Source organism: Gallinula chloropus, assembly GCF_964237585.1.
Source record: "Gallinula chloropus genome assembly, chromosome: 20".
NCBI lineage: Eukaryota > Metazoa > Chordata > Aves > Gruiformes > Rallidae > Gallinula > Gallinula chloropus.
In genome coordinates, this window is record NC_140105.1 from 3161317 (window position 1) to 3181279 (window position 19963).

Here is a 19963-nt window from a genome sequence, read left to right on the forward strand (position 1 = left end):
GAAGGACAGACACTGCCACAGAGATGTGTCCCGGCCTTCACAGGGCCCATGCTGAGCTTGGATGCACAAGGATGTGACCTAAGGTCGGTGGGACCTGTGTGAGGGCAGCTTGCCTGGCTCATGCTCCTCCCTGGATGCTCTGTGGGGCTTGTTCTCCTCACACTGAGGTCCGGAGGCCTCAGGCTCAAAGAACCTTCCTCACAAAACGAGGAGGTCTCTCATGAGCTTTTTTCCTCCCCTGCAGGGACGTCCCTCAGGACCCACGCTCTGGTGCTGTCACTGGCCAGCACCATTCTGTATTTTCTCAGTGTTGTTTCCCATGTTTCATCTGCTCTCCTCCTTGTCTCGCTTTCTCTGGACACGGTACAACACGAGTACTGGCACTGGGAAGGTTCTCCTGACCGTGCATGTCAGGCATTTATACAAAGAGTTTTCTGTTGCTGTGGTTCCAGCCCATCGCTGGATTCAGTTGTGACTCTGCTCACGCTGTCAGAAAGACTGGGTCGCTCTCCACATCAACACACGCTCTGTTTCCCACAAAACGTTTTGCACATCACTGAAAGCGCGGCCGCCACCTCAGCCCTGTCAGGCGAGCGACTCCTCCCGCCTCAGGCGGCGGGGGCGGGACGGGGCGGGGCCTTGTGGTGTCATCAGCCTTGCGCCTGCTGCCAAATCACATAGTGAGGGCGGGTTTTTCCTGCGAGCGCGGGAAGCTCAAGCTTGGAGCTCTGTGCCGTTGTGCCCTAGGAGCTGGCTTGAGGCGCTCTGCACTGCCTCGCAGGGGGTGGCGGGGCCTGGGGAGCCGGTCTCAGTACAAGCTTGCCGCCCTGGGGGTTTGGAGGCTCCGCTGCCGGAGCTGCGGTCTCTCCAGGCCCGCGGAGCGCCCTTGTGAGGGTGTTGTTGGGAAAAAGGCTTTTGTTTTCTGTGCAGCTCTTCAGCGGAGCAAACCGGCTGCCTGGCCTGGCCTTTCCACTACCGGTGGCTAGCTGGGTAGGGGTGGAGAACGAGCCAGATGCGATCAGCAGAGTTAACTGAGTCGTCTCTGCTCAAGTTTTGATGTAAGGAGGGTTCTCCTCTGCCAGACGAGCAGGGTGGCAGCATTAAACCAGGTGGAAGTGTTGTGCTGCTGCAGCAAACAGTTTACATTTAGCTAGGACCGTTATAAAAACAGCTCCCAAAAAAGGTGTACTTGTACTTGAGCTGCTTGCAGAGAGTTGAACTGAGGGTGCTTGTCCTGACTGATGGGTTCCTGGGGCCCTGGTTGTCTCTGGCTCGGGCCCAGAGGCAGGTCAGCAAAGCGACTGCAGCCTCCTAGGGAGGATGGGGACCTGCAAGGGGCTGTGCTGCTGGTGTTGCTAACTCCTCGGGAGCTCTGTCTTCTGTGTTTTCCTGGAGTAACAGCAATCCAGTCAACCATTCCATAGGTGGCTTTGTGTCTGGAAGGAGTAGCTCTTTCTCTTGCTGAAGAATGCTGAAGGTAGCTGAAATTCTTACGGGTTCTGTAATTCAACCTGTTTCTTCAGTCTTGTGGGATTTAGTGCAGGGGAGGATTTAGCAAAATGGCAGCACTGAAGGCAGAGGTACAATCCAAAGGTACTGCTGGCCAAAACAACTTGGCTTCCTTTGTTTAGAAGAGGTGTTAAACAAAGCTTCGAATCAATGCAGACTGTTAAAAGTATCTAGTACTTCTTTGGCATTGGGAATCTTGTTTCTATTCAGTCTGAATTCCGGGATGGGGTGAGTGAAGCTAAATAAGGTGGATGCTTTTTGGAAGAAAGAACAGAAGCAGATGGTGAGGAGGAGAAAGTAAAAATAGGAAATATGAAGGAAATTTATTGTTGGAGATGCTGTTTAGTGAAAATGCACCAGCTGATTGGTTTCATTACTCTGCCTGTTCAACTATTTTTTTTTTAACCTCATGTTTTCTGCAGAAAGCTTTTATCCCATGTTAATTATTACACAGCTAAATTTAGTTGCTTTTTAATATTAAAAACCATCCTTAGCAAATATGAGAATGATAACCTAAAGACAGGAAGCTCATGTGGAAGAATTTTAATGTGACTAATCCTCCTCAGCAGTGCTCAATAGAACATAGGAAATTCTATTTTTGTCTTACTGTGTTTACATGGATCAAGATACAATGAGAATGCACGTCTTAATGACTTTGGTACAGATAATTTTCTTAAAATGTCTTAAAATATGATATTTTCTGTTCTGTAGCACAAAAGCCTAAATGACTGGGAACTCAGTTTTGAAAATGAGCATGCTTTTTGAGAGTCTTAAACCTTTGTGTCAATCGATCTTTTGGATGTCGTTCTTAAAAGGTTGTTCTGTAAGACTTGAAGATATTAATACGAGCAATGATTCTTGCAGGAGTGAATGGTGTGGTGATAATCCCTGTGGTTTTCAGATTCACTGTTAGTTCGCTTTATTGAATAGTTGTCACTGATTCTGTTGCAGATTAGAAAGGAAAGAGACTGGCTGAAGCTGTTTGTGATGAGAAAGTTTGCCCTTGGCAGGGGCTAATTAATACCGCTGCTGTGTTGTATTTTTAATGGGGTATAGAACTGAAACATGAAGGTATGACTTTAAGACAGTGTTGTAAATCACGTTTTGTCTAGAAATAACGCTTCTGTACCGAAGGGCTTAAAACCCCTAAGTGAACAATCACTGTAGTAGGATATTATGAAGCCCAGCAAAACACATGCTTCAGGAGGCAGTGGGCTTCTTAAGTTTGTGAGGTACACTACTTAAGCTTGAGGCGCATTACTGCTGTATTGCTGTGCTTATATTTGGAAGCAAAATATGCAGGAGCTCAGAGAGGGGTATTTGCTCTGGAAATTCATGAAGCATAGTAAAAATGTTTATTAGCAGGAAGGTGATAGTGTAGCCAGGGCTGTGATGGTAAGAGGAGAGAGAGAGTTGAAATAACATAGTGGAGAGACTGCTATGAACTATGTAAACCTCTGAAATTCTTTCCTGCATGGCTGCAGTTCTGGCTGCACCTGGTGCCCTCAGTTACATTTCTCTGCATTGCTGTGGAGGAAAATGAACCTTAACCTTTGCTGAGCCAGGGGTATTGGCTTTGAGATATCATTCCGAAGAGGCAGCTGCTGCCGCTTTCCAGTGTACCCTGCGCTGTACTAGGAATGCGTGTTTATTAAAGGGCTTGTGTGGAAACAGGTCATGGCAAAGTATTAAGTATGTTGGCACGGGCATAGAAGTAGTAAGATCAGCATTAATAGATATTTTGGTGGAATTAAAAGCATTGTGTCTGTCACAGGCCAGGATCAGCATGAGAAATTAGCACTGGTTAGCAGACCACCTCAGGCCGTGTTGGGGAGGTTCAGATGGCACTTCAGCGATTCACACAGGGGAGTGGTGTTTGGAAACACTTTTTGGTTGTAAAACGTTATGAAATGAGCGTTAAAAATACACCGTGTAACCTGCCTCAGCTTCAGCAGGCCGACTGGTCTGTCAGTCCCCTCAGGTGTCGGGGTTTTTGTACTCTTTAAGGGCCGGCCCGGGGCTGGTGACCCGTCTCCTTAAACTGGTCCCGGCCCCTCGCAAGCCCGGCCCCACTTGCAGCGCGATCAGGAGCGTTACGGGGACCCGGCCGGGCCTCAGCTCCGCGGGGACAGGCTCAGCTCCCAGGGCCCGGAGGGCAGAGCGGATGACCCCCGCTAACTCTCCGCCGTCCGCCGGCGGCGGGCGATGTGGCCGGTGCCGCGTTCCCGCTCTTGCCGCCCTCCCGGCCCCGCGAGCGGCCGCCAGCGTCGCGCGGGAAGGCACCGCGGCAGCGACCAATTCTCCCGCTCCGCCGGGCGGCACGGCTGAGGCGACCGGTAGTTCTCCGCCCCGCCGTCAGGTGGGCCTTGCGTCATCAGCGTGCGCCACCGCGGTCGGTCCCGTGCTCCGTGTTTATCTGCGGCGCGGCTGTGGCACGGCGGGTGAGTGAGCCCGGTGGCTGTACCCCCGGGAAGGCGGGGGTGGGTGTGTGTGGTGCGGGTGCGAGAGGAGCGGTGGAACCCGGGCTGGGGGGAGCGGGACGGCTGGAGGAGTGGGACGCGGCGGGGAGGGGCCCTGCCCCTGAGGGGCGGTGTGAGGCGGGGCTGTCCCGGGGCCCGGCGCCGCGGCCTGACTGTAAACAGCTGCGTTCCCGGCCGCCGCCTCGGAGCGACGCGGCGGAGCGGGGGGGTGGGTGGGATGGGGAGCGAGCAGGTGCCGCCGCACCCGCCTTCAGCCGAGGGAGGGCGTGCGGGGGTCGGGGACCGCGGGTAGGAGCCGTCCGTGCGGGGCTGCACGCCCGGCGGGCCCGCGCTTGCTGTCAGCCGCTTTGGTTTCCAGCGGTTCTGGCTCCGGACTCGTCGGAATAAAGGGCTTGTGGCGTTTGGCAGCCAGTTTGCGTATGGTCCGGAGCGCTGGGGTGCACTGGAAGCGTGCGGGAGGCCGTTCGCTAACCAGCCTTGCCGTTCCCCCCAGGCTTGCAATGTCAGTGCCGGCCAAGAGGTGTGGAAGGCCCCCGGTGTTGTCATTTCTGGAGAAGAAAAAGAGAAAGCAAAGTCTTGACAGACGAAGGGGGAAAACAAGGATCTATGTGGGAAACCATATTGACCGGTGGCTGACGCTTAAAGAGAAGTTGGATTTCAGGAATGATGCGGAAGTTGCAGGGTTTTTACTGGACTTGTGAGTAGATTGTCGTCATAAGCTGCTTGTCTCCTAATGCAAAGTTAATAATGCTAGGCATTAATGCCAACTGTGTTTTTTCTCTCTAGGTATGACAGCTATGACCCATTGTCAAAAGCTCCCATCTGTTCCCTCCCCGAGGGTGTGGGGAGAACGGCTGTGAAAGAAGAAAGAGGGTTATCAGAAGGCACCTCTTTAATAGCGGCTGATGGAACGTTAGTAGTAGTGTACTCTCTTTATACTTGAAGGGTGGATGGAATATTTTGTTTACAGTACTTGAAAGACCATAGCTGGCATTTAAAGCAAAGTTTTATTAAACTGGAAGGATTTTTGTTAACCTTTCTAGAACAGGATTGTTGCTTTGCTGTTTGTGTCATTGAGCACATACTATCTAGATGAAATGAAAACAAAGCTTGTTTTCTGGGGTTTTTTTTGCAGGAGGAGTGTTTCATTTAACAATTTGGGTTTGTGTTTGTAGGTATGACAACAATGACCAGTTCTCTAAAGAATCTGCTTGTTCTGAACTCGGAGATGTGAAAATTGTAACTGTGAAAGAGGAGAGAGAGACGCGGCGTGACTGCTTGTCTGCAGAGACAGATGACACGTTAGTGATACTATGGTTTTTTGCATGTTTTGCATATGAAAATACTTTACATTGATTCTGTTATCACTTTGTTTATTACAAACTCACATCATGCATGATCTGATTTCATTACCTAAAAACACCTTGGTACATAATGGTTGGTCCAGTCCTTCTGAGCTGAGAATCCAAGAGAGGTTTTGGATGCTTTCTAAGACTTTTAGACAGTAAACCGACCTGTTCAGTGCCTGCCTGCCTTAATTGTATATGAGTCATGAGTGCAACAACAAACCAGCTAGTACTTGCCTGCAGTTAGATGTTTACAGTAGTAGAGTCTCCAGGCAAGTGCAGTTGTGTGTGCTTTAACCTTTCTCAAAAGAAAACCCTGTCGTTGTTGACTGAGTGATACTACACACAAAGTGACATGTTAACCTATCTAAAAATAGTGTCGTGCTCAACGAGGCAACAACGCCATCAGTCGACTGCTGATTTCTTTTACTGCAGTGTCATCAGTAACTGAGGCATTCACAGTTGAGATCAGAGGAGCCTCAAATAGGTATGCTTGTCCATTACTCTTTGTTTAGGTTTCAATTACCCACAACAGTGTTACTGAGTAATTGTAATTTTGTCTATGCTTTGGCTATCTGACCTTTACAAAAATGTATCTTTTAATGTGTGCAGGGGGACACTGGGAACCTAGGACATTAGGACATTACATTGGCATTGCACGGTGTGTCCAAACCCCTCGCTAATATGGTGAAGTATGTAACACACGTAGCATGTTTGCTGAATCTCCTTTCCCCTTGTGGATTTGCTTGTGACTCCTAATTGCTCTTACTTTTGATTTTAGTAGGTGAACGAGACTGGGTTCTGACAGCAATTCTGTGGCACAGAAGAACACTTGGAAGCTAGGTCAGGAGAAAATAAATACCAGCGCTGGTGAAGCTGACAAATTCAAGTATGTTCTTCAAAATAGCCTTATTCTCTGGGAATGTAATTTTAGTTTAGAGTACAGTGATAATTGAATTCCTGGGACTGATTTGATACAGGTGAGACAGAGGGGTAGTTCTTAATTGATTGCTTATTTCAGTCTTCTGAAATGTGAGATGAAAAGTTGTTGGTATGAGAGGAACTTTCTGTTACCCTAAAAGGTATGTGGTGCTTTGTTACAATCTCATTATATCTGTCTGAAGATGCTGGACAAATAATCAGGCTATATACAGTGGTAATTGTGTAAAGCTAAGACATGACAGCTGTCTGAGACTAGAGAGATTCAAAAATGAGGTTTATGGCACAGATATCCTAGGGCATACTATGTTATTCTAGGGAGTATTTACCTATTAGGTGTATTTGTATAGCCTCTCTGTGAGGAAAATGATTGTCCTGTGTTGCAGGGTCTCAACACCACATCACTGGTAATGCTTCTGGGTTTGTTTGTCATTCACAGTGTAGCAGAAGAGGTGGAATGATGATATTCTAGAGGCATCCTTGTGAGCTGTGTCTGTACAGTGACTGAGTGATTTGCCCAAGGTCGTGTTGGTAGCCAAACTTGGGTCTTGAAGATAAGACTAAACTCAATTACCAAGTCAGTTTTTTTAGATAGATGGTCAAAAATAGTAATTGTGGTAGGAAAAAAGTGGGTTTCCTTCTGAAAGTAGCAGTAGTTAAGTTAATGTATAACCTTTTTTTGCTTTTTGTTTTTAAAGGTGTGGTACTTACTGCACTTCCTATTGAAGGGTGGAGATGAAGGCAGGTATTTCCTGCTTTCTAGGCATTTGGGTGTCATTTTTTCCTGTTGCTCGTACTGTTCTGGACCTTGCAGAGTATATTTTTTTTTCATTCTGTGCTGCCAGGAAAAACACATGGCCTTGTTGAAGGGGCTTTATTAACAAATTCTGAATGAACAGTTGTAAAGCAGCTGTTATATTCTAGCCCTTTTACTACATAGACTAATTTTAGGTTGGCTGAACACTTAACAGCTAAGGAACTAGAAATATCCAAGGTAATGGAGCAAGAACACTGAAGCTCACCTGCTTCCTCAGTGGCTTGAATGTTTTGTCCCTGGCTTGTTTATGGAGTTTGGCCTGAGGACGTTAGCTTTCAGAGGTGGCTGCTGTCACTGAGAATTCAGTTGATGGAGGAATAGTAGAGGAATGAAGTAGCAGGGATGTCAGGATTCTTGTCAGGTGAAATGGCATGGGTTTTTTTTTTTTTTTTTTTTGAGTTCTGGCTTTTGTGAGGAGTTGCAAGGTTGAAATGAGACAGGAAGTAAAGAATGTAGGGCAATTGGATTTAAAGTGTTATTAACAAGGTATGGCCAGAGGGAAATGGGCCCAGTTAAATTCCTGAATACATCCAGTTCTTCTCTAATGCTTCCTCTGTTACTAACTTCCAGATACCAAACAAGTTAGACTCAAATTATTTTTCTGGTTCACCTGTAACAAGTGCAAAACTGTCAAAGCACATAAAAAACACTTCTCTGATGTTTGTTACTGACTCTGAAGTTAAGATTGAAGAATGGTGAGTCAAAGTAATTGAATAGGGTTTTTTGAGGAAGCTTTGGGGGATTCTTTTACTTCTGCAGTATTTGAGTGATGGAGATTCAAAGATTCCTTTAGCTGGACCTTTATTAATGAGACAGGTTCTCATGATAGACCTGAGCTTCCTGGGATTTGATTATGGAGCATATCTTTGTTTGTTTGTTTGTTTTTGCTGTGATTCAGTATGAAATGAAACAGAACAACAAATACAAAACAAATACTTAAGCATGTTGTGGCAGTTTGGTGAGGAAGACTGAAACCTGTAGGATGAGTTGGTGTCAATCATTAGCCAACCATTAGCTGGGAAGCCCCTACTTTGAAGGTGGGGGTTCCTGTCTCTCCTAAAATGGCAGTGGCAACTCCTTTGGTAACAGTTTCTGCTACAGAACTTTGCTCATGAGCACAGGATCTTGCAAGAGTCTGTATTGCAGAGCTTTTCTTAAGCTGTTTTCTGTAAAGTTGTTTACTGTTCAGCTGAGTCAGTTGTCAAGTGTAAATCCTTCACTTGCAAAGAAAAACAGTCTTGAGGAAATGTCCATCAAGCTGTTAACCCTGATGTCTTACCATGATGTTACTGTTAACAGTTGAGGAAGCTTAGCAAGCAGGAAAGTAAAACTTCAGTTACATTTACTAGAAAAAAACCCACAACCCCAAACAAAAACAAAACAACAACAAAAAAATAACCTGCTTAGTGGGACAGGTTCCAGTGCTCTACCAACAAACTGATTTTCTGTGCTTTGACTAGTCTGCATTCAGGCTCTCTATGTGGGGCCAGAGTATAAAATATCAATTGTTAATTGAACTGAAAGAGTCTGTGTGGATTGGTTTTTAGTCTCTAGTGTTCATGGTTTGGTTTTAATATAATAAACAGCCAACAACTCCCAAAACACCTCCAGTGCTCCTTGCAAACTCCAGTCTGTAATTCTTTCACTAATGCAACTTGAAAGTGAATGTGTAACACTGCTTTTCCTTAATTAAAGTAAGATCAAGTCTTAGTTAGTATTATAATAAAGTAAGTAATTGTTGATTTGTATTTTACTATAGTGAAGCCTACCTATATACATCATAAAAGCAGGTGTTGGTCTGATTATGTGCATTGAAGGGACAAAGGCCCAAACAGAATGTTTGTAATACTGTTTGTTATTTCCAAGTTAGATGATATTAGGGGAATGTAGACATACTTTGTGAAACAATGCAAACGTGTTTCATGCTCAGTTATTTGACTATCACATCGTAACTGTTATCTTTGTGTTACTTTCCAGGGTGATCAGCTGGAAGAAAATCAAGGTCTTGCATAACAATACTGGGGCTGGTTTTGGTCCCTTTTGATTTTGCTGTGAGGGTATTGTGAACTATAAAGAATTACTGTAAGTTGTAGCATGAAATTCCATGTTACTTGTTGAATGGCACATTAAACTTAATTACCTAAAGTGATACTGTGTTATGGTAACTTCAATAAAAGTGTGTGGAGTGGATTATTTCACTGTGACAGTCTGTAAATAGTTCTCTGAAAGGCAACCAGAAAGGAACCAAAATGCTGATAGATATTGCTTGAACTTATTCAGAATGTATTAACTCTCTGTAGGTTGTCATAATGAAAAAAGTTCCTCACATTTTATTTAAAATTCGAAGGGTTAAAGTGAAAAACCCAAAAGAAAACCCCAACCCATTCTAGTAGCTGTTGCAGCATCAACAATTGCAATTTCTCTTGGGAAAACAAATTTAACATGGAAGGTATCCTTGCAAGATACTGATGCACTTAAATATGATGGGTAAAAACCTATGCAGTGTGTTGTGTTAGTGCCTTCTACAAAATAAGTGATTAAGATAGCTGCTGTGTCATTAAATAACAAAGTATATTTTGCTATTTAATAATTTGATCTCGTGCTTTGGCTTTTGATACAATGAAAGCTGATTTATGATCCTTCTAAATAATTTTCTAACAGAGATGAACTAAGTGTGGAGCACTTTGAATAACTGAAGTTCAACAGAATAGGGTTGGCAGTTCTGAATTTGTTTTGTTGTTACCAAGTATGAGTAATCCTGGAAAGTTTTTAACTGAGAAACCGTGAAATTAGTGTGATTGTATTCAGTATATGTCAGAAGGACAGAAACTCACAGTCTGTTATTTTTTTTTGTTGGTTTCTTGTTGGTTTTTTCTTTAACCACAGGCTTTCGTAAGTGTTTAGGTCTTGATCTTACAGTATTGAAGCCAGTTGGGGTTTCCCATCAGCTTACATTAGAACAATCTCTATGGAGAAATTCCCCTAATTAGGTTATTACATTTAATGTTCAGTTTTTTAATGAGCTGCTTCTCTTCACCTGCTATAAGAACCAGCTACTCTTAATACTCTCTTGTTGTTTTTGAAGTATAAAAATTCAATGTTACCTTATTAGCCATTTATCTTTTGCCAAACATAGCACAGATAGGGTTTTTTTTTAATGAAACTGAAGGTCACTTGTTGAAGGTTTCTCAAAATGAAAACACCACTTCCCATGTTTTTCTCTATTCGTGCTTTGTACCTTTCAAATTTTTCATTGAGTACCAAGCAGTCATTCATGTAAATGACTCAGTTTGGCTCTCAGAGGAAGTATGACTAGTGATGCTTGTTCTCAGTGAAGAGCCTTTCGGTGCTCTCAGATTTTTCTGTTGCTGATGTCATCACAGTGAAATGGGAAGAGAACTTGGCCTTCAGAAGAATCAGTTATGTTTTTCTCCAAAGTCTATAAGATGAGCAGAAGAATCTGCAACTGCAGGAGCTTATTTCAGTCAGGAGCTCTGCCCCTCTGTGGCATTTGAGCACCATCTTACCAGCCTGTTCAGCCTAGTTCTTGTGCCTTTATACATGGACAGTAAAAGATATTTATATTATCTAACAACTTACTCCTGTGGAAGTAAACAGTGCAAATGCACTATGTTTTGAGGTATGCTCACTACATAAAATTATATTCCGGTGAGTAGTACTTGAATATAGTGATATAGTCAATGCTACTGTGTTTCCCCAACACCTCCCAATAGACAAGCACTTCATGCTGAAGAAAAGTCATGAGAAAAGTGGACTTCTTAATTTCCTTTTACCAATGCTGTAATATGCTTGGATTATATATTTTGGGTTGTTTAATCAACAAATGCTTTTGAACATCTGGCTTCTGTAGAGCAGAATATGATTAGTATTTTCCAGTAAATGTTAGAGCAGTGAAAGGTAATGACTTTGCAATAAGATTCTCACTTCTGTGAAGAACCTGATGAGCAGGGGCTATGCTTTTGTCAAAACAGCCAAGTAAGTTTTTGTCACCAATGGGTCTGTTGGAATTTCTGAACTTGAGTATGTTTAAAATGTTAGACTTAAATGTGTAAAAGTTGTTTGCAGTGTTGTTCTAATGCTGTTAACAGTGTACACATAGATCACACATTGTATCCCAACTAACGATGTTGGTTAGAGTAATAAGAAGAGTAATTTGGGAATTGTAATTCTTTACTACTCTAACCAAAATTGTTAGTTGGGATCTTGGCAGTACTGAGTAGAGGTTTCTGATCAAAGTACTGTGAACAAGAGGAAAATTTCTGTATGGCTTTGTAGTGCAAGGCAGGTAGTGGCAAAGCAGATACTGGGGTTGGGATTTTTTGTTGTGTTGGTTTGTGTTTATGATAGGGCTTTACTGTCCCAGTTGGTTTCCTTAGAACTGTATGTGGATCTGTCAATACTTAAAGTACATTTCAAAGGGATGTAAAATGGGAAACTTTTATCCAAATAAGAACATGTTCTGTGTTGGAACGTAGATTTCAAACCCTTTGCTAAAGATCTGAAGTTCCAATGCACCAATTTTTGTACTACTATCCTCACATTCTCTTATTTTGCCTTTACAACAAATAACTTTCTAAAAATCACAGTAATTACGATTGTGCTCTTAGCTCAATTAACTTAGTATTACATGGAAATTTCATATATTTTGCTTGGGAAAGGTAATCTGTATTGTAATTTACTTCTGTAGCAAAAAGTAAAATCTACAAAACTTGAGACAATTATTTAAAACAGCTCCTGCAGCTTTCTTATGTGAAGTGAGTAGTTTTGTAGATGTGCACAGACACCTCTTCTGAGGGGGTAGAACTGGAGTGTGACAGACTGGACTAGGTTACTCTAGAAAGTAATAGTATTTCAGTGTCCTATTTTCTTACTGTTTAGATTGGCTGTTTAATTCTTCAGCTCTTAACCTGAATCTGAATGCCTTTCTGTAAGGCTTGATCTTACAGCCCAAAGTTCAGGAGGAAGCACCTAGGCATGTTACCTAAGAATGTAACAGGGATGTGGGAATCTGATTTTTACTTTGAATTCTTCAGGCTTAGTAGATCATCTTGTTTAAGTTGCTTCTCCTTCCTATCTTGTGGGGGAAAATAGGAACAACTAACTCTCATAACATGTGGTTGCTTGTCTGTAAGAAAGATGTAATAGTATGAGATGCTATCATAAGTGTGATGATACTTGTCAATACTTTTCCAAGAAGTTTTCATGTCCTGAGTTAGAAAACTGTCTTTTTGGCTTTTAAATGAAGGCATCCTGCATGGGCTTCAGCAGCACGTCATATTAAGCACGTTCTGACGAGTCACTGCTGTAAACACTGCTCAGCCCGTGGCAGAAAGGAAAAAGCATCAAGGAGGAATTCCAGAGGTAGGAGCAGCTGAGTTTCGGTTGGAGATGTGCAAATGAAATGTGGGTTAGAGTGGAATGGCAACCTGAACATTGTTTTGTTCTTTGTTTTGTGGTTACCTGTCTCAGGACAAACCTGCTTCCTCCCTTTTCTCATGTTTGGCAGAAGCAATGAATATTTCATCCCTATGCAATTCCAGAGAGATTCCTCAGCACTACAAGAGTCAAAGCTGAGGATAAGTGAGAATTGTGTTGTTATGAAGCTGAGGATTCGACAGATAAATTAGGCACTTCTGAGGTCAGACAGAGCTGGGAAGGTGTGAGAAGTCTTACTTCTTTGCCACCTTACTTAGGTCATAAAGCAATACTTTCTTCTCTACTTGTGGTGCAGAGATGTAAAGATGATGTCTATTTAAGATAGCAAAATCAGTCTACTACTCTGATTTTTGAAGTCTTGCTTTACATGCAGCATTCAGTTTAGTTTTAGCTATAGACTGGCTAGAGCATCTAGAAAGAATGAGGGCAAGTGTATGTGTGTACAAACATACTCCCATCTCTCTCTTTTTAAGATTGTAAATTAACATGGATTGGAAGGGCCCTCTGAAGGTCATCTCCTCCAACCTTTGTTCAGACAGGTCTGGCATCAGCTTAGGATCAGGTTACTTAGAGCCTTGCCTAGCTGAGATTTGAAAATCTCCCAAGTATTTTACAGAATTGAAGTGTTCTTTAATAGAACACATGATCCAGAATATAAGATTAATCTTGCATTACTGTTTTCCATTTTGTTACTGTAGTACTCAAAAGTCCTGATTTGTGTTTTTTCAGGTACATGATCTGCCAGTATATGAATGCTTAAAGTATATTTATGTGGACACCTAAATGATATAACTACAGCAAATTACTGATTTAATAGCTTTGTCTGTACTAAATAAAAGTGTCTTTAAAGATGTATCACAAATGCCTTTTTCTGCCTTTAACAGAAGACATAGTTTGAAGTCAGGTAACCACAGATATTGTGTTAAGGTTTCTTTCTCACATGAGTACTATGAAGTATGGTGTTTGTAAAGTACTTGTTTTTTCAAGATAGGCTGTTCTACCTTTCTGAAGTTGGTGTGCTTTAATTTATGTCCACTCCCAGTAGTAAAACATTCAAATGGGAGGAAACTCAGCAGCTTAAGTGATATGCTAAATTTAGGGTTTGGAACTAAACCGAAGTGGAGAAGCTCCTCTGTAATAAGGGATGTCTACTGTATTCTTAGAATCCCTTTTGACAGACCAAAGTTAGCATGTGTGTTGTTATTAAGACTTAGCTTTGTGTCATAAATTGCCACTAATCCATATGTGTGTGAGCAACCAGGATCACCTGCAAGTCAGTTTTCCTGCCCCCTCTATGTCAACTGTGGTGGTCTAGGGCACAGTAGAGGAGGGGAGAGCAAGGAGACAAAAAAGGCTGAACAGTGTTAAAACCACCAGAAAAGCTTCCAGGGCTTTTAAAACAGCTCTTCTTAATCTTAATGGTTTTTTTCACAAATTTCATTGCTACCCTGTACGTTCTTCCTTCAATGGTCAACCTTGTTGCAGACATTAGGAGACATTCCAGTGGAAGAATTGTATCAATGTTTGTAAGATTTGTTTAAACGATCGTTTCGGAACATTTCTCAAAGTGACCTGGTTTTCAAAGGAAAACATTGTGTAGCACTAAGACAGGAGGTGCTATCTGTCGTAGTAAAAAATAAAATCCTATTTTAGCAGGATTTTGTTGTACTTTAAAAAAACCCTGTTGTATGTTAAACTCAACCTGGCTTTGAATATAATATGGTAGTGTTTATCTTCTAATTCAGATACTGAGCTGTGATGACTTAAACTGAATCTGTACTGGGCAGCTTGGATCCTCCTTGTGTTGTTTTTAATCCCAAATTAGATAAAGCTACATATTTAATATACCCCAATGGTTCATCTTTTCCAGAAGACTGCTGAAAGTACAGGTTGCAGTAGATGATTCTTACAGCTGAAAAGGTTTCTTTTCTCTTAATATCCTGAACCTTCTGATTCAGTTTGTTAGCGTGGTCTGACAGCTCTGAGCTTGGACAAGATCTGAGCACAAGTACATCAAGAGATTGCACTTTGGGTGTGAACTTTGCTATACGTTAAGACAGCTGTGGGGGTTGCAGCAGGGAGGCTTTTATGTATGTGCAGAAAACTTCAACTGTTCCTGTAATTCATGTAGCTGTTGTCTACTTAAATCTAGAGTAGTCCAAAATCAGCGTGGGCTATTTTTTTTCTCCAAGTCTGGTCATAAGATAAAGATTTGCATAACTTTATTTCAAGATTGATTGAGTTTGGTGCAAATACATGTGCAGGAATGAGGTACTTTTTCAAAGAAATACCTTTTGACCTTGTAGCCATTCATAAAAACATTGGGGAAAAAATGGATCCAGGTACTTAAACTATTATGTCAAATTATTCAGGGGGTTTAGACAAATAATACCTATATTCAGTGACAAATTAAAAACCTATGGAATATTAGAAATTGTGAAAAAATGTTTGTGGGCATACTTAGTAATGTTTAAATTCACTTATTTCAAATTCTGATGACTTTTTGCTATCTGATGTTATTTGTTGCGTGAGATGATGAATCTGTATTTAGGTATGTGTTTTTCTCCCCATCTTGTACTTTCAGTCTTTTCTTACCAAGGAAGAAAATTAATGGAGTGAGATTTTAAGCTGCCTTTACATTTTTAAGTTTGAGTAAAGATGGACAGTTACAGATGTCTGATTTTTAGAAAAAAGCTGTATGGAGGTTATTAGAGATATTAAAAACCTATGGGGTGGTTATGTTACCAAATGCAGTACTTAGGGGCACTGTTGTACTAGCACAAACTAAATCCATAAGGCTTGAAAGCCTGACCAACCTGAGAGTGTGCCAAAGTTCCCCCATTTGAAATTAAGAGGCCTTTATATTGATCAGTATTTCTATTAAAATCTAGAGGAAGGAAACCACAAAAAAACCCACCCCGTGTTCAGTCAGACAGGAAGGCCATCACTGCCCCCAAACTTGCAAATAAAATCATTACTGGAGAGCTCTGTAACACTGTAGGACAAAGTATTGAGTTATGTGTCGCAGGTCAATGTGCATAACTGTGCATGTATCAGTAATCGATCTGATTCCTGCAAACAGCTTCTTAGTGTTTTCTGGGGACTAAAGAAAAAAAAAAACAACCCCCCCAACAAAACTCCCCTCTTAATTAGCAAAAAAAGACAATTTGAGTGACAAGTGCCATTAGGGATGTGATGGGGGGGAAATACAAATAGTCATTTGAAGCTGATTAGAAGAAAGTTAAAAATTCAGTTCAGTCCGTGGAACCTGCCAACACACCAATTAAACCATCTAGTTGCTGGCATTGTATTAATGGAACTTTTCAAGTCATCTACCAGCACTGGGCAACCACAAAGAACTGAAAGTGGTCAGCAGCGTAGGATTTATCTAACAGTTCTATTTACAGACATGTTCTAAAATTCATATTTTTATGGGGAAAAGTGTTTTGGAACTGAATTTTTAATTGGAAAACTTAAGGGGGATGTGTGAAAGTTGACTGACTTGAATTTTGTGTCCTTGGGAGAAAGGGAAACGTACAATTTAGCTGCAGCCAACTAATATTTCAACTCCACTTCTATACAGTTTTTTGCATTGTTTTATATCTTGTTAGAAAATGGCTAGACGTCTTTGTTACCATGTTTTGGTTGTATGGCTGCCTATGTTAGCATCTTGTATTCTCAGTACTACAAGCTTTTCTATTTGGCACGTTTCAGGTTGCATAAATACCTGAAGACTCTGTAATACCAAAAATCCCCATCGCTGATACACTATGCTGTGTAGCTGATGCATGTTACAGGTTTTATCTCTAGTGCTATAGTCCATCCTCAGACAATATTTAAATTTATTTTAATAATAATATGTATCTGTTATATATTACATGTCTACAGATGCTTCTGTTCATGTTAGCTTTAGACTTCTGCTGAGAAAACTTGTCTTTTGTTGTGGGGATTTTTTTCTGAGCCTTGTGTTCCTTTTTCCTTGACCCATCTTTGCATTGCACTCCGTTATTTAATACCAAGCAATGAAGATTTGTGTGTTGCTAACTGAAGCAACTGTAAAAACTAAAATTGAATTGTTTCACATTGTTCTTCTGCTCAGTTTTATCATGACCCACACCAGCAGTTCATCCTGGCACCCAGGCTGCCTCACAAAATGCTGTGAAATTCAAGAACGCAGGTAAATTCAGATCTTAGTCTAGAGGGGGGTTGTTTTTTTGCTGATTTGAGTATCTAGTCTGTTGCATCATTCCTTTTCTGAGAATGAAATGCAAATAGAACAGCATAATCTCAAATTAACTACAGGCTAATTCAATTAGCAAAACAAATTGCGGGCAGAGTAGGAGATGAGCTTTGGAGAACTCGTGTCCTCAGAGGAGAGATTTATTCTGCTGTCTGCTGGACATCTGTCAGTAATTGATCTTTCCAAGTGCCAGTGGCTTTCTGGTCACGGACTTGCTGGCTGTTCTCCAGCACACCTCATGTACTGATCTCTGACTGCTGAGACACACCTTCATTTGTCTGCTCCTGATCTTGATCCTCCAGTGACTCTGGGTATTTGGAATATCCGAATATCCCTTTTCCTCTGTTTGGCTCTGTTTTCCTCAAGGGACCGACCTTTTCACTGGTGAAAATTCAGAAGTGAGTGACAACTTCTGCCTCAACATTCTTTTCTATTTGCAGTGGATGTAAATCAGTTTTAATTGATGGATTTTTTTTTTTTAATCGTCTCTCACACTCCCTTCTTTCAAAATCTTTAAATGCTTTATGTTTTGAAGATTAAGTTTCACAGAAAGACAATGAAATACAGCAGCCATTCTGAGTATTTTGAGGTTTATCAGAAATGTAAGAAAATCAGCCAGACTCGAGGCTGCTGTACCTCAGTATCCCTTTTCTGTATTCAGGAAAAAGGTATTTGCAAGCAGCTGCATCTTATGTGTCAGTGTTACAATATAGTTGCAGACAAGTGCAATTCTTGCTAAGTTTTGTATAAATGAATAAAAATGATGGTCCTTGTATTGTAGGACCTCTAATAGGGGTGGAAAAATTACTATTTGAAGTTACCCAGGCTTTGACTACGCAATTAGAAATAATACTTTATGGATATGAAAAATACTACTGGCATCATCATATTCCTTCTACCATCTTTGTGTGCTTTGCGTTCAGCCAATTCTCTATCTCATAGGAATCTTAGAATATCTGTTTATGGAACATGAGGTTGTTTGCACTGTGCTTTTTGCCTCATGTTATTTCAAGAATATTTGTCTCTACTGAAAACATTTACGATTTCTTAACCTTTGTGTAAGCATGTTTTCACACTTCATCTCTGTAACTCTTCTGTGAACTTTGCTTAGTTCAGTAGTTACCCTGGACAGAGGAAGAAGTATTTCAGAGAGGACAGACAGAGAGAAAAATAAATCTCTGTTTTTCACTATTTCTCTTTTTAGCTTTCTGTTGGCTGAAAAAAAAAATTAACCCTCCCAAACAAAAGTCCCACCCAAAACAGAGCCAACCAAACCCAGACTGATCTTGATAAAAGCTTCATGTGTTTCCTCCTTAAATGACAAATTTAAATCAGAATGCCCTGTCAGGAAGAGCATTTTACAGTACATTTTTCTTGTTACCTATTAGTTTATGCTTGGTATTGGTTTTAATTTGCCTTTGGCTACCTTATTCACATTTCTCTAATTTCTGTCTGGTTTTGATTAATATAAATCATTTTATCACTTACACATTTGCCTACCCTCTCTTATACTCTCCACTCCTACTCAACTGCTTTTTTTCTGCCAGCCAGTCTACAACTTTTATTACTGCTTCTGTAGCACTTGTGTCTACCATGTATGATAGCGCTACCAGTGCAGACACATCCTTCAGATACCTGAAACTTCTATTCCAGATAAGCTGGACCTTGGCAGCTTAATCTGTTTAGGGCTTTCTTTTGTCCAAAATTTATTTCTTTGTTTGTGATACAGTATCATAAAGGTAGGTGAGGTGGGAGTGCTAAAAGACCGAAAAAGAATTATGTTTAAAATTAATGAAGAGTAAATATGTGTCTGTCATGGTGAAAAGACTCAATGTGTTCTGGTGGGGCTGTTCCTCTAAATGAAGTGCCGACTTTCTTAGTTTTTGAGGAAGGTTACAACATTTTATTCGAATAAGTACAGCTGTCTATGCATAGGAAATATTCTATACCATCTGAGCTCTCTGACAATGAAAAAGCCAGCAAGATGCTTTTGTAGTGTTGTGGGACTGACCTGTTTTGACATGGAATGTCAAAGGGTAAATGAAGAAGCTACCATTTTGTTCTCAGGGATGTTCTAACAGGCACTTCAAAGTTGTGCATCTCTTGATAAAGCAGAGAGTAGAATGAGAGTACAATGTCAAAAATGGGAAACTATCTTGAAGGAAAATCTTAGAAGTGTGCTTATAAGGGGCCATAACTGATAGCATCCCGATGATCCACATGAAATACATTGTGTTGAAACTGATAAGGTTCAGTTTCTTTGGCTATGCTCGGAAGTGGGTAACAAAAACATTTAAAATCCTTTTCAACCAACAGGTCCAACTTTCTCTGAGGTGTTAAAGCTTTAACCATCTAAGAGTTAAGATTGATTAGCTATTTGTGTAGCAAAGATCGTTGATCCTGCAAGGTTGTGTTGCGAAGTAACGGGGACTTAACACAGGGTAATGCTGCTGCTTTTCAAAACCCTTTTGTGGTGTGGAGATTTAGAGCTGCTTTATGAATAATTACAATCTGAGGGCGGATGGGATGCTTTCAATTGCATGTGTGCATTTGGATTTGTGTCGCTTGGTGTTGCTTGAAACGGTCCGAGGCGTTACTACTTTGCAGGCTTTATCTTTCTGCTTGTTCACAGAGATCACTACTCGCCGCTCAGGTCCGCTCACGGGGGAAGCATTTTCCTCACAAAACTGCTTTTGCAAACCCAAGAAAACGTATTTTAACCTCAGCCGCCGCCAGGAACGCGGGAGGACGCGCTAACTGAAATAACTCCGAGGAAACACCCCGCTGAGCTTCGCACGGAGCCTTTATTTCTCACAGGAGACGCTGGGGCGGTGCCGGGAGCGCGGCTGCGGCTCAGGGCCTCCACCCCGCGGCGGGGCCGCGCTCCCGGCACCACCCGCAGTGTTTACAAACACGTCTCACCAGGGGAAAAAAAACACAGAACAAAACAAAAACCCACGGAGCTCTGCTCCTCCCCGCATCCCTGACCGCCATCCCGCAGAGCCCTCCGCTCAGTGCCCAGCTCAGCTCAGCCAGGAGAGCTCCGCCGCCATCAGCCGTTAGGGACGCGGGGGACGCTGGGTAGAAGGGCGGGAAGCGCGCGGCGGGCTGAGGGAAGCGCGGGTTTCCTGTCAGGCCGTCACCTGCTCCCGCTCCTCTGGGAAGCGTTTTCACG

At 42.0% G+C, this 19963-nt stretch overlaps 1 long non-coding RNA gene across 2 annotated transcripts; it reads left to right on the top strand.

The window, feature by feature from the left end:
* The first annotated feature begins 5164 nt into the window (after positions 1-5164).
* Positions 5165-9234, top strand: LOC311199312. Of its 2 annotated transcripts, none has more exons than XR_014617752.1 (5): positions 5165-5290; positions 5713-5822; positions 5948-6027; positions 6117-6224; positions 9069-9234. It is a non-coding gene; the product is annotated as an uncharacterized lncRNA (long non-coding RNA). The 2 variants fall into 2 exon arrangements; XR_014617753.1 differs by having other exon boundaries at positions 5771-5822.
* The last annotated feature ends 10729 nt before the right edge of the window (positions 9235-19963 follow it).